This window comes from Tupaia chinensis, unplaced genomic scaffold (assembly GCF_000334495.1).
Source record: "Tupaia chinensis unplaced genomic scaffold, TupChi_1.0 Scaffold000238_1, whole genome shotgun sequence".
Lineage (NCBI taxonomy): Eukaryota > Metazoa > Chordata > Mammalia > Scandentia > Tupaiidae > Tupaia > Tupaia belangeri.
The window spans coordinates 5525833-5537421 of record NW_006159716.1 but is presented as its reverse complement, the minus strand read 5'-3'; positions in this window follow the sequence as shown (position 1 = coordinate 5537421).

Sequence of the window (11589 nt, the reverse complement as noted above, 5' to 3'; positions counted from 1 at the left end):
AAAAAAAAAAAAAAAACCCAAAAAACAAAAATTGATCATCACTGTCTCTTTCCACAAGAAATACTATCCTAGGATAAAGATGGGAAGAGATGAGAGAAAGACAAATAGATTTGATACATAAATAAGGTGAGGTGCTCTGTTGGGTTGTAAAATTCTCAAACGAATTCCATTGACATCGATGGAGCCATTTTTATGAGCTAGGAAGAGTGCCAGGCATAATGGGAGAGGTGGAGAACTGTGTGTCCCCGTCGCTCATGGACGCTCCCACAGCCCCTGCGCCCTTTCTGATGCCCACTGGGAACGCCTGCCCACTGCTCAAACCTCTTTCCTCCTGCGTTATGATTCCTACGTATCTCACTAGTGCCCCTGGTTATCAACTGAGCAATAAAACCCTATCATAATCCACCTGAACATTACATCTGAAGGCGATGGACAATTCTGCTGAAGGTTGCTGGCATCAGGCCTGGGACTGTCTTGCGGTGGGGGCAGAGGCACTCTAAGGGCAAAGAGTGGACCAGGACGAGGGGGCAGGACTCCATGCATGGGACTGCCCTGGCATGTGATGCCCACATGCTACTGTATGGCCTTAAAGACCCTGAGAGCATGAGAATGAGGCTGAATCATTTGCTGAATTAAAGCAGGCTTCTGGCAGGAGGAGATGAGTGAGCCTGGGACACACATGCCAGCTGAGGGCTGGGAGAAACAAGGCTGTGGAGGTGAGGGAGAAACAGCAGTCCTGGAGGAAAACCTGAAGCCAATGCACAGGCACTTTCTGGCTGTGTGGCCTAGGAAAAGGATTTACCCTTCTGAGATTCAGTTTCCTTTTCGTTGGAATGAAAATGGTGGGCAATAATAGGACTTACCTCACAGATCTATTGTGAAGATCGAATGAGATTACATAAGTAAAGTGCTCAGAACAGGGGTGGGTAGAGTGAGCGCTATCTAAATTAGTTACCCGGCATTGATGAAGGTGGTGATGTGGTGGTGGCGGTGGTGATAATGGTGGTAGGAGTGGTGATAATGATGCTGACAGCAATGATGGTCATGGCGATTCATTCCATTATATTAGTTTTCCGGAACTGCCAGTACAAAGTACCACAGACCGGTATCTTGAAAGAACAGACGTTCACTGTCTGGAGGCTAGAAGTCTGAGGTCAGGGCATCAGCAAGGTTCCTTCTGAAGATTATAAGTGAGAATCGATCCCAGCCCTCTCTCCTAGATCCTGGTGGAGGCCTGTCCTCGATCTCCACCTCCACGTTCCCATGGCCTTCTCTCTGTGTGCATGTCTCCATGTCTAAATCCCTTCCAACCTTCCCCCTTTTTCAATACGGAGACCAGTCCTGTTGGGTTAGGACCCAGCCTCATTACTTCCTCTTAATTATCTGCCGAGAGATTCTTTCCAGATGAGGTCACATTCTGAGCTCCTGGGCCTTAGGTCAATGTCTTTTTGGAAAATCCATCTCAGTCTATAACAGTGAGGGTGATGATAAGAGTAATGGAGGTGATGGTGCTGATGATAATGGAGGATGGAGGACGAGAATGAGAAGGAGGAATATTCCCAACTTGACTTTTTTCACATTTCAGGTATAAAAGACGTTAGGGACCTTCTACCTGGAAATGTTCCCACCGCTGCTACCATTTTCCAGTTTTTACTCCTTTTCTCCCTCCAGGTTGAGCTTCAATGTCACATCCCTAGAGAAAGCATCTGTGAACACCCCTCTAAAGTAATCTCCATTCTTCTGTCTTACAGCCACAATTCACTTCCTGCACAGTCCTCGTCACAAGCACGACGAAACAGCAGTTTGCTGGTTTTCAGGTGTGATAGCTGTCCTGTCCACCAGGAAAGGGTAAAGACCTTGTCTGTTTTGCTCACCAAAGTATATGCAGCCATTAGCACTGCGGGTGGCATAGAGCAGAGGCTTAGTACTGATCTGTTCAATTAATGAATGAGAGAATGAAGGAGTAAACAAATGAGATGGCACGTGTCTGGTAGCAGGCAATACTTGCGTCCTTTTTTCTTGCCTCTGTGCGCCTGATGTCAGGTTCTGTGCGTAGCAGGACTTTAGGCCCATCATAAACACCTTCAGGGCTGGCTCCATGGCACGGCGGTAATGCACTGCTCAAGAGAAGCTAGATCCCACGTGGTGACTGTGGTTTGAATCCCTAGCCCACTCAGCCTGACACACACTGGGCACACATGTAGTGCCCAGGATTTGACAGGCTAGAAGGCGGGAGAAGAGGGACTGCAGTGTCACCAGAGCCTATGGAGGGTTCTCCTCTCTTTCGCCCTCTCTCTCACAGGCATGTGCATGTCCTCAATTGTGAATAAAGACAAAGATCTAAAAATAAATAAATACCTCTAGCACTGCCTTGCAGTTGAGCCCACCCTGCCATGACTGGGTGACTGGGCTTGTGGTCCTCTAGGCTCTGCTCTGGGTCTCCCCTCCAAATGGAAGACAGACGTCCACATGGTGTGGGAATCCTCAGCCAGGGAGACAGGAAGCCGGCTGTTACAGCCTGGAGCACTGTATCAATATTCCCAAGGCTCTGAGCAAGCAAGGCACGCGGCGGTGTTGTTTCATGTCTGTATAAACAGATAGTAGGAGAGCCCTCGGTTGGGACAGACGATAAGGCAGGAAGAGTCGTAAAAACTCCAGCTTCAGCCTTCATCCCAGCAGAGCCTGGTTTGGTGTTTGCTCAGGTGTGGCTCTTCCCTTGTCACAGCGTGGATTGCATCACCTGTTGCTCTAGGGGAGAAGGGGTTAACCTGGGGGATGGAAAATAAATAAGCACACACTCCATGGCAACACTGCCACCCCCAAACACAGCACGCCCTCTCGAGCGATCCCGTGTGCTGGAAAAAACTCACAACCCTGTCCTCCTCCCCTTCTGTGCATCTCACCAAGCACATGGATGTATTTCTTTACTATTTAAAAAAGTAATTTATTTTGAAATCATTTTGAATGTACAGAAACATTGCAAGAACAGTACCAAGAACTCCCTTAACCCCCTCACCCAGATTCTTTTTTTTTTTTGAATTATTTTATTTTACTTTATGAATTTTCATTTGACCAGAGAGGGAGAGAGCGAAAGAAAGTGAGAAGGCAAGCTGCCAGGTCTGGGACTGGAACCGCGGTCAGCCATATCGGAGTCCAGCACCTTTGACCATGCCACCTGCTGGCCTCACCCAGATTCTTTCATCTTTCCCCTTAGGTTTTATATATACCCATTAATCTTCCGAATTTGGGAGATGTAAACACGATGCCCATCTTCACAAAAAACGTATCCTGTGTAAGTCACTCCAGAGCTCTGTAAATTAGGGAGTTGACACGGGTACAAGGCTACTGTGCAATCCACAGCCCCATCCACGTCCTGTCTATGTGCCAACAATGTCCTTTCCCCTTCGTGGTCCAGGATGGAATCCAGGACCGTATCTAGCTGTGTAAGTTTCTGTTAAAACACGAGTTCACAGTAATACTTACGACTCTAATCCCAAACCTCAAGGTTCTTTCCAGCCTTCTCATTTCTGCAGGACGGTGAGAAACGTCTCCTCATTATCCTACGTCTATTTATTTATTTGTTCCGTCAACCTGCCCTCCTCTGCCTGCAGCCTCCGGGCCGTGTCCTCAGCTGTGCTTCTGTGGGGGCCTGCCCTCACTGTCCTCACCGCCTCGGGTCCTCAGCTGCCAGGCTGCCAGCTGTGCTGACATTCAGCCCAGAGACGGGGAGGGAGGGAAGCTCGGGGACGGTGTTAATCTCATGCCTGCCTTAGGTAATCAGGGTAAGTATTTACTCATTTTATAGATGAGGCTCCAAGTGGTTGAGCAGCTCGCCTGAGGTTGGCCGTGAATGAGTCCATGGGCAGAGAGTAAACTGTGTAGTGTTTTAGAGCAGAGCTTCTCAATCTAGTCAGCGTGTTAGAAACCCTGAGGAACTTTTCAAAGACTGATGCTCAGGCCTCACTCAGACAACCAGGAGCTCTCTGGGGCATCTCCCTGTGGAGCCAGGGTTGAGAGACACAGCATTAGGGTCACATGCCCACAGATGAGCAAACCTCTGCCCCTCAATGAGCCTCCATTTCTGCATCTGGAAAGAGGAATGAATAATATCTGCCTTGGGGCCAGTAGGTGGCGTGGTGGTTAAGACACTGGACTCCCATATGGTTGACCATGGTTTGAGTCCTAGACCTGGCGGCTTACTTTCTCACTTTCCTTTTCTCTTTCTCTCTCTGGTCAAATTAATTCAGATCACCTCAACTGTTCAGTCGTTGCCTGTAATACAGTCAGATCACCATTGACCTGAAGTCTTCTCTCAACTGTCTACCAACCCAATTCTTTTTATTTTTAAATTTTTACATTTGCTATAAGGTATGTGTATTCACCAGAGGGAGAGGAGAGAGAGAGGGAAAGTGAGAAATCCCCCGCCCCAGGGAGGATGGCCATCCCACCATCCCTTCTCCAGGCTCCTCTCAGGATTTTGGAAACAGACAGACGTGTGCCCAGTGGGTTGACCTGATTCTCAGTACTCAGGAGGGGCCATGGGACGCATTCCTCGGGGCCCTCTCACCTTCACTCCCCCTTCCATTACCGTGCTTTTCCCCTCCTCTAATGCCGATGTTTTCAGAGACTGTTTTAAATGTCACCTCTTTTAAGAAGGTCTCTTAAGTTGGCTGAACCCTCACTAGCTCTCTCTCCTAACTTAAAAAAAAAAATTGTTTTCTTTTGTCAGAGGGTGTGTGTGTGTGTGTGTGTGTGTGTGTGTGTGTGTGAGAGAGAGAGAGAGAGAGAGAGAGATCATTGCCATCAGAGTCTGGTCTTGCCGTGATTCCTTTTCCCTCCATTTTCCCATCCCATCAAGACCCTGGGGACATGCACAAGTGCCCAGCGCATCATCTGAGCGGCTGGGGCTGGGATTCCAACTGCAGTCACATTGGATTTGACTCTCTTTGTACAGTGCTTAGCTGTCATGCTCTGGGGCCAACTCTAAAATTACTTTTTAATTGTGGCAGGTGATAGACAATAGAACTTCAAAAAGTTCATGGAAATAGATTTAAAATATGCATTTTGAAATCCACACATAGTTTTTTTTTTTTTTCCACAATAAAAACCTTTTATTTAATTTATTTTTTAAATTTGCCAGGCAGTGTATGTGCTCACTGGAGAGAGACCGGGCGAAAGAGACATGGAGAGGGAAAGTGAGAGGCACCCCTCTGTGGGGCATGGTCACGCTGCAGTCCCCTCTCCTCCACCTCTCTTTCCTTTCCAGACTTTGGGCACACACACATGCCAAACATGTCTCTCTGAACTGCAGAGCTGACCATGTGGTATTCAGCTGCCTTAACTACCAGGCCGCAGGCTGGCCCCTCCATGGACTTTTTGAAAACTCTCTCAGATACCATAAATATGTTATTTTAGCCACTTTAAGGATATCATTCAGTGCCATTAATCGCATTCACAATACCCTGCTGACCCCCTAAATAAATGATTAAGGGCTTTTAGATAATGATGATGGTGGTGGTGGCATTGACAATGATGCTTGCCAACACTTCTGTAAGCTGCTTATAGATAACCTGGGCCAGAGGTCTCCATGTGGGAGCAACCACCACCAGAATCGATTTCTAAAACTATTCATCACATTAAACCAAAGTTCTGTATCTAGTAAACAATAACTCCCATTCCTCTAGTAACTTCTTTTTTTCTTTGAGAGATTTTTGCTATAGGGTGCATGTGCTCGCCAGAGAGACAGAAAGAGAGAAATCATCTTCCGGGGGATGGCCATGCTGTAATCTTTTCTCCTCCATTCTCCTCTCAGGATCTTGGGCACACACACCCGGCCTGTTTCAAGCTGCCGGGTCTGGGACTTGAACCTCGGTTGACCACATGGGAGTCAGCATCTTAACCACTACCACACCTGCTGGCTCTACCTTCTGTTAACTTCTCATCTATTTCTTGTCTCTATGAACTTGAGTATCGTGAACATTTCTTTTTTGTTTGCTTGTTTTTTTTTTTTGAGAGATTTTTGCTATAAGGCACATGTGCTCACTGGAGGCACAGAGAGACAGAAAGTGTGAAATCACACCCCCCTGGGGAGGATGGCTATGCCACAATCCCTTCTCCATTCTCCCCTCAAGATTTTAGGCACACACATACACCTGTCTAGTGTGAGTTTTTTAAGCCACTGGGTCTGGGGCCGGGACTCAAAACATGGTCAGCTACGTGGAGTCTGGTGATATAATCATTACGCCATCTGCTGGTCCCACCTATCATCTCATTTAGAGGCAGCTGACTGACTCGCATGGAGACCTTTGGCCCAGGTTATCTATAAGCAGCTTACAGAACTGTTGGCAGCATCATTCTCAACGCTATCACCACCATCATCATCTGAAAGCCCTTAAAAATTTATTTAGGGGGTCAACAGGGTGTCATGATAGTCGTGGTGCTGGACTCCCACATGGTTGACCGTGGTTCGAGTCCTGGACCTGGTGGCTTGCTTTCTCATCCCCCCGACACCCCGTCTCACTCTAGTGAGCATGTGGGCCGTAGAGCAAAACTTTAAAAAATAATAATCAATAAAATAAAGAAATATCTTAAAAACTTTATTTGGCAACTGACAATGTGCCAGGTTCTGCCTTTTATGCCCTCAGGGAGATTCTGGTCCAAGATGGCAGCTGCAAGTTTGAGGCAGGTAGAAATATGGGACGAGGGCAATCAGTTCACTCAGAACCCACCGGCGAACTTTCCTGAAGCAGCCCCAACCACACACACAGCACACACACACGGCAATGTGTTGTCGTCGGCCCTGGTCTCCGAGAGGGAGTCTGGGAAATCGCTTGTTTATTTCTTGGCTGTTCTCAGCTGACCATTCGTCACTTCCAGGAACATGCAGTGAGTACAGAAGAGGGCAAAGGTGGATATGCAGTGGTAACCAGCAGCTCCAGCACAGGGCGAGACGCTCTCCTGGCCCTCGGAGGACCGGATTCAAATCCAGGCTGAACAGAGCACTTGGGCTGAAACTGCCCCCGTGTGAAACCCAGCCTTCAAATGGTGATGAAGCTGATGGCCATGAGGGAGGTGTGGTGGTTTATGACAAGTCCTCCGGGCTGACAGCGTCTCCGCTTAGGAAGCCCAGTGGCTGTGGCCCCTGCTGAGGGGAGAGTGGGCCTTGGACACGGTCCTACCTGGAGGCCCATTCTACAAGCCAGTTGATGCTGACCAGTTTCCACTGTCTTGACCTTCAGGGAGCCGTGGCTCCACACCCAGGGAAGGAGTCTGAGGTGGGCTGGGAGGGCAAAGGTCTGTGAGTGGGCCTGTCAGGAGGAGGCAAAGGGATGTGTGTGTGTGCAGGGGTGGGAGGTGAGCAGGGCAGGCAGAAAGGGACGAGGGTCAGACAGCTGCATACCCAGAGTGTTTGACCCACCATTCCCAATCCCAAGCCCAGTCTGGATTAGGCTGAGGATGGGGAGAGGGTTTCTGGACTCAAGGGTCTCTTACTCCTTCCCCTTCCTTGGACTGGCTCAAAGCAGGACTCTTGAGGCAGGAGACATGTTAGCCTGACCCAGGCAGCCCCTTCCTGGCCTCTGAGGAACACAACGGATGTGGGGGGTGCCTCCTACACTCCTGGGGTTGAAGTCTCCTTTTCTATGCCTCATGCCCTGCTCCCTGCCCCCAGGAGTTACTCCTCAGCACCATCCCCAGGATTTAACATTTATGGGGTGGGTCAGGTGGTTTTCCAGGGGCTTTGGTCCCATGGAATACTGATGCCTGCTGAGCGTCACTAGTCACTTGGTGGTCCGTGGAGCAGAATTGCTGTTGTTGGCTCCAGTGTCTTCTGCCCAGGCCCTCTGCCCAGCCCACTGCTGGGCTCCACCCCCAAAGCCTTTGGTCAGCTGCCCAGGCTCCACCCACCATTGCTTCTCAGCCTTTTTTTTTTTAGAGGTTTTTGCTATAGGGCGCATGCGTTTGCCAGAAAGACAGAGAGAGACAGAGAGACAGAAAGTGAGAAATCGCCCCACAGGGGGGATGGCCATGCCGCAATCCCTTTCCTCCATTTTCTCTCAGGATCTTGGGCACGCACGCACACGTGCCCAGCATGAGTTTAAGTCACCGGGTCCGGGACTCGAACTGTGGTTGACTATGTGGGAGTCCAGCGACATAGCCATTACGCCAACCGCTGGTCCTATGAGCCACCTTTATTTATTTATTTTTCATCACAACAGCCCCAGGTTTGTCCTCAGAACACAGGAGGGTGGGGAGGCAGAGGGGCAGCTAGGAGTTGTGCGACACGCAGCTGCCTCTAACCGCTCTGGTGGGTCATGGCGGCCATGGACCTGGGTGTGGCCTTAGGGAGTGGTATAAGTGGGCTTCAGTGTCCTTATCTGTAAAGTGGGAATAACCAGGTAGTTAGAGGCCGGGTGGTGGCCCACAGGTGACACAGCTGGATCAACATGGGAAAGGTCTTGGGTTCATATCTCAAGGCCTCCCTGAACGTGCTGGGCCTGGGCCTGTTATCTGGGTCAGCTGAGACAGGATGGCTCATGGCATTGAGATCCGATCAGAGATCGGAGGTGCCTGCCTCTCTGTCTCTTTCTGTTTCTGTCTCTGTCTCTTTTCCTTTCTCTTCCTTTCTTTCTTTTTTTTTTTTTTTTTCAGAGGTTTTTGCTATAGGGTGCGTATGCTTGCCAGAAAGACAGAGAGAGACAGAGAGACAGAAAGCGAGAAATCACCCCCCCCCAGGGGGGATGGTCACGCTGCAATCCCTTCTCCTCCATTCTCCTCTTGGAATCTTAGGCACGCACGCACACACGCCCGGCGTGAGTTTAAGCCACCAGGTTCGGGATTCAAACTGCAGTCAACTCCATGGGAGTCCAGTGACATAGCCATTATGCCAACTGCTGGTCCCATATACAGAGTTCATTTTAATTCAACATTTATAATATATAAAAATTAATTTTGAGTTTTTCCAACATAACAGCCATTTTTTAGTTAAGAAAAGCATAATTTGTCAGACAAATTATAAATGACAAGGTATATCATGTTTTGATTGGGAGTGAATACATTTATAAGTGAATTAATACTATTTTACTTGTTAGGATATCAACAATAGTCAAAAATGTTTTTATGGCATTATATGTGGAATTTTTGCATCTCACATCATGAAAAATCAACTGATTCATTATCACACATTTCAAGTCTAATTTCTATGTGATGAGAGAGAAGGTTTCAACTTGCCCTTTCTAAGGACGTCTCCAGACCTGACACATTGCAGTTTCTATTTCTGATGAAAGCAAAGTGTTAATTAGAAAGAATCAGCCCTCAGGACAGCAGGCAGTGTGGTGGTTAAGGTGCTAGACTCCCAGATGGCTAATCATGGTTCGAGTCCTGGACCCAGTGACTTAAAAATCATGTTGGCTGTATGTGTGTACCTGCCCAAAATCCCAGAAGAATGGAGGAGAAGGGATTGTGACGTGGGCATCGATTTCAAACTATCCTTCTCACTGTCTCTGTCTCTCTCCAGTGAGTGCATGTACCCTATGGCAAAAACAGAGCATCAACCCTTTCTGGTTTCATTTTAATATTTTTAAGAACTCAAGATGCCTTGGCGTGCTTTAAAATAGTTTTGATCAGATGAACACAAACTATAGATTCTGTGATGATCAACTTCAACCAAATTGCTCAACCCCTTGTTAGGTTGTTATGTCTTCAGTATGGGCATTTTTTCTACTTCCCATTTCTAACCAACCAGTCATAGCAGATAGAAAATAACAAATGAAAATATATAAAAACAATCTAAAGTTACTAAATCTCAAATAGCACATATCAAGTCAGCAGATAGTATGAAGATTAAAGTGGCTGGATCCCACATGGCTGTGTAGTTTGAGTCCTGGACCCAGATGTTTGAAAAACACTCTGGCTGTGTGTGCATGTGTGTCCAAATTCCTGAGAGGAGATGGAGGAGAAGGAATTGCAGCTTGGCCATCCTCACCTTGGACTTGATTTTTCACTTTCTCTTTCTCTGTCTGTCCCTGGCGAGAGAGCACGCGCACCCTATAACAAAACAGATCAAAACACATATCTTTTTTTTTTTTTTTTTGGAGAGGTTTTTTGCTATAGGGTGTGTGCACTCGCCAGAAAGACAGAAAAAGACAGAGGGACAGAAAGCGAGAAATCAGTCCCTGGGGGGATGGCCACGCTGTCTCTATTCTCCTCTTGGCATCTTGGACACACACGCACAGGTGCCTGGCGTGAGTTTAAGCCTCCGGGTCTGGGACTTGAACCGCAGTCGACAACATGGGAGTCCAGCGACATAGCCATTACACCGACTGCTGGTCCCCAAAACACATATCAACTGATGTCTGTAACTGAGTAAGAGATTACTCCCAAAAGACTGAGCCACAAGAATCAACCATCTAAGGGAACCAGCAGTTAGCGTAATGGCTATGTCGCTGGACTCCCACGTAGTCAACCGCGGTTCGTGTCCTGGACCCGGTGGCTTAAAACTCACGCCGGGCGCGTGTGCGTGCGTGCCCAAGATCCCGAGAGGAGAATGGAGGAGAAGGGATTGCGGCGTGACCATCCCCCCTGGGGGGTGATTTCTCGCTTTCTGTCTCTATGTCTCTCTCTGTCTGGCGAGCGCACGCGCCCTACAGTGAAAATCTCTCCAAAAAAATAAAAAATAAAAAAAAAAATAAAAGAATCAACCATCTAAGCATCTAAGCATTCCACACTGCTCCAGGGGGAAGCTTTTACAATTTGTTTTCATTTACTTTGAATAGCTGACATGGTTAGGTGGCTTAAAATGCAAAAATGACAAGAGCAAAGCAGCATTGCTGGGTCAAATTGCATGGGCACTGATAATCTCCGTGATTTGCCAGATTGTTCTCCAGAGGGTCCGTTTCAATTTACATGCTCAGCAGAAAGATCTGTGTGCTGCTTCTACATAGTTTTGCCAATGTACTGACAGATGTTTGATCTTTGCCAATCTGATAGGTGAAAATGATATGTCAGCACTAGTTTAAATATGCAATTCTCTCATTGCAGGTAAAGTTGGGCATCTTTTCAAATGTTCGAGTCATTCAAATTCCTGTGTATATGTGTGTGTGTGTGTGTGTGTGTGTGTGAATTGTCTGTTCATGTCCTTTGTTCACTTTCTTTCTTTAATCGTGGGAAGGTGTATGTGCTTGCTGGAGAGAGGTAGAAAGACAGAGAAAGGGAGAGAAAGAAAGCACCCCCAGCTCCCAGTGGGGCATGATTGTGTTGCATTCTCTTCTCTTCCATTTCTCCATCTTGCCAGGATTTTTGGGCATGCACACACATGTACTTGCTGTGTTTTCCAATTCACTGGGGCCAGGACTCAAACTGTGGTTGGCCATGTAGGATCCAGCTCCCTTAACCATTAGGCTAAGGGGCTGACCCCATTCGCTCACTTTTTTCTGTTAAGGATTGCAGGTCTTTTTCTTTTTAATTCATAATTTTATATAATAGGGAAATTAACTGTATCTTTATGATATTATTCACAAATACTTTTCCAAGTTTGTTGTTTATCTTTTGGTTTTGTTCATGACAGTTTTTGCCATGCAAACTTTTTTTTTT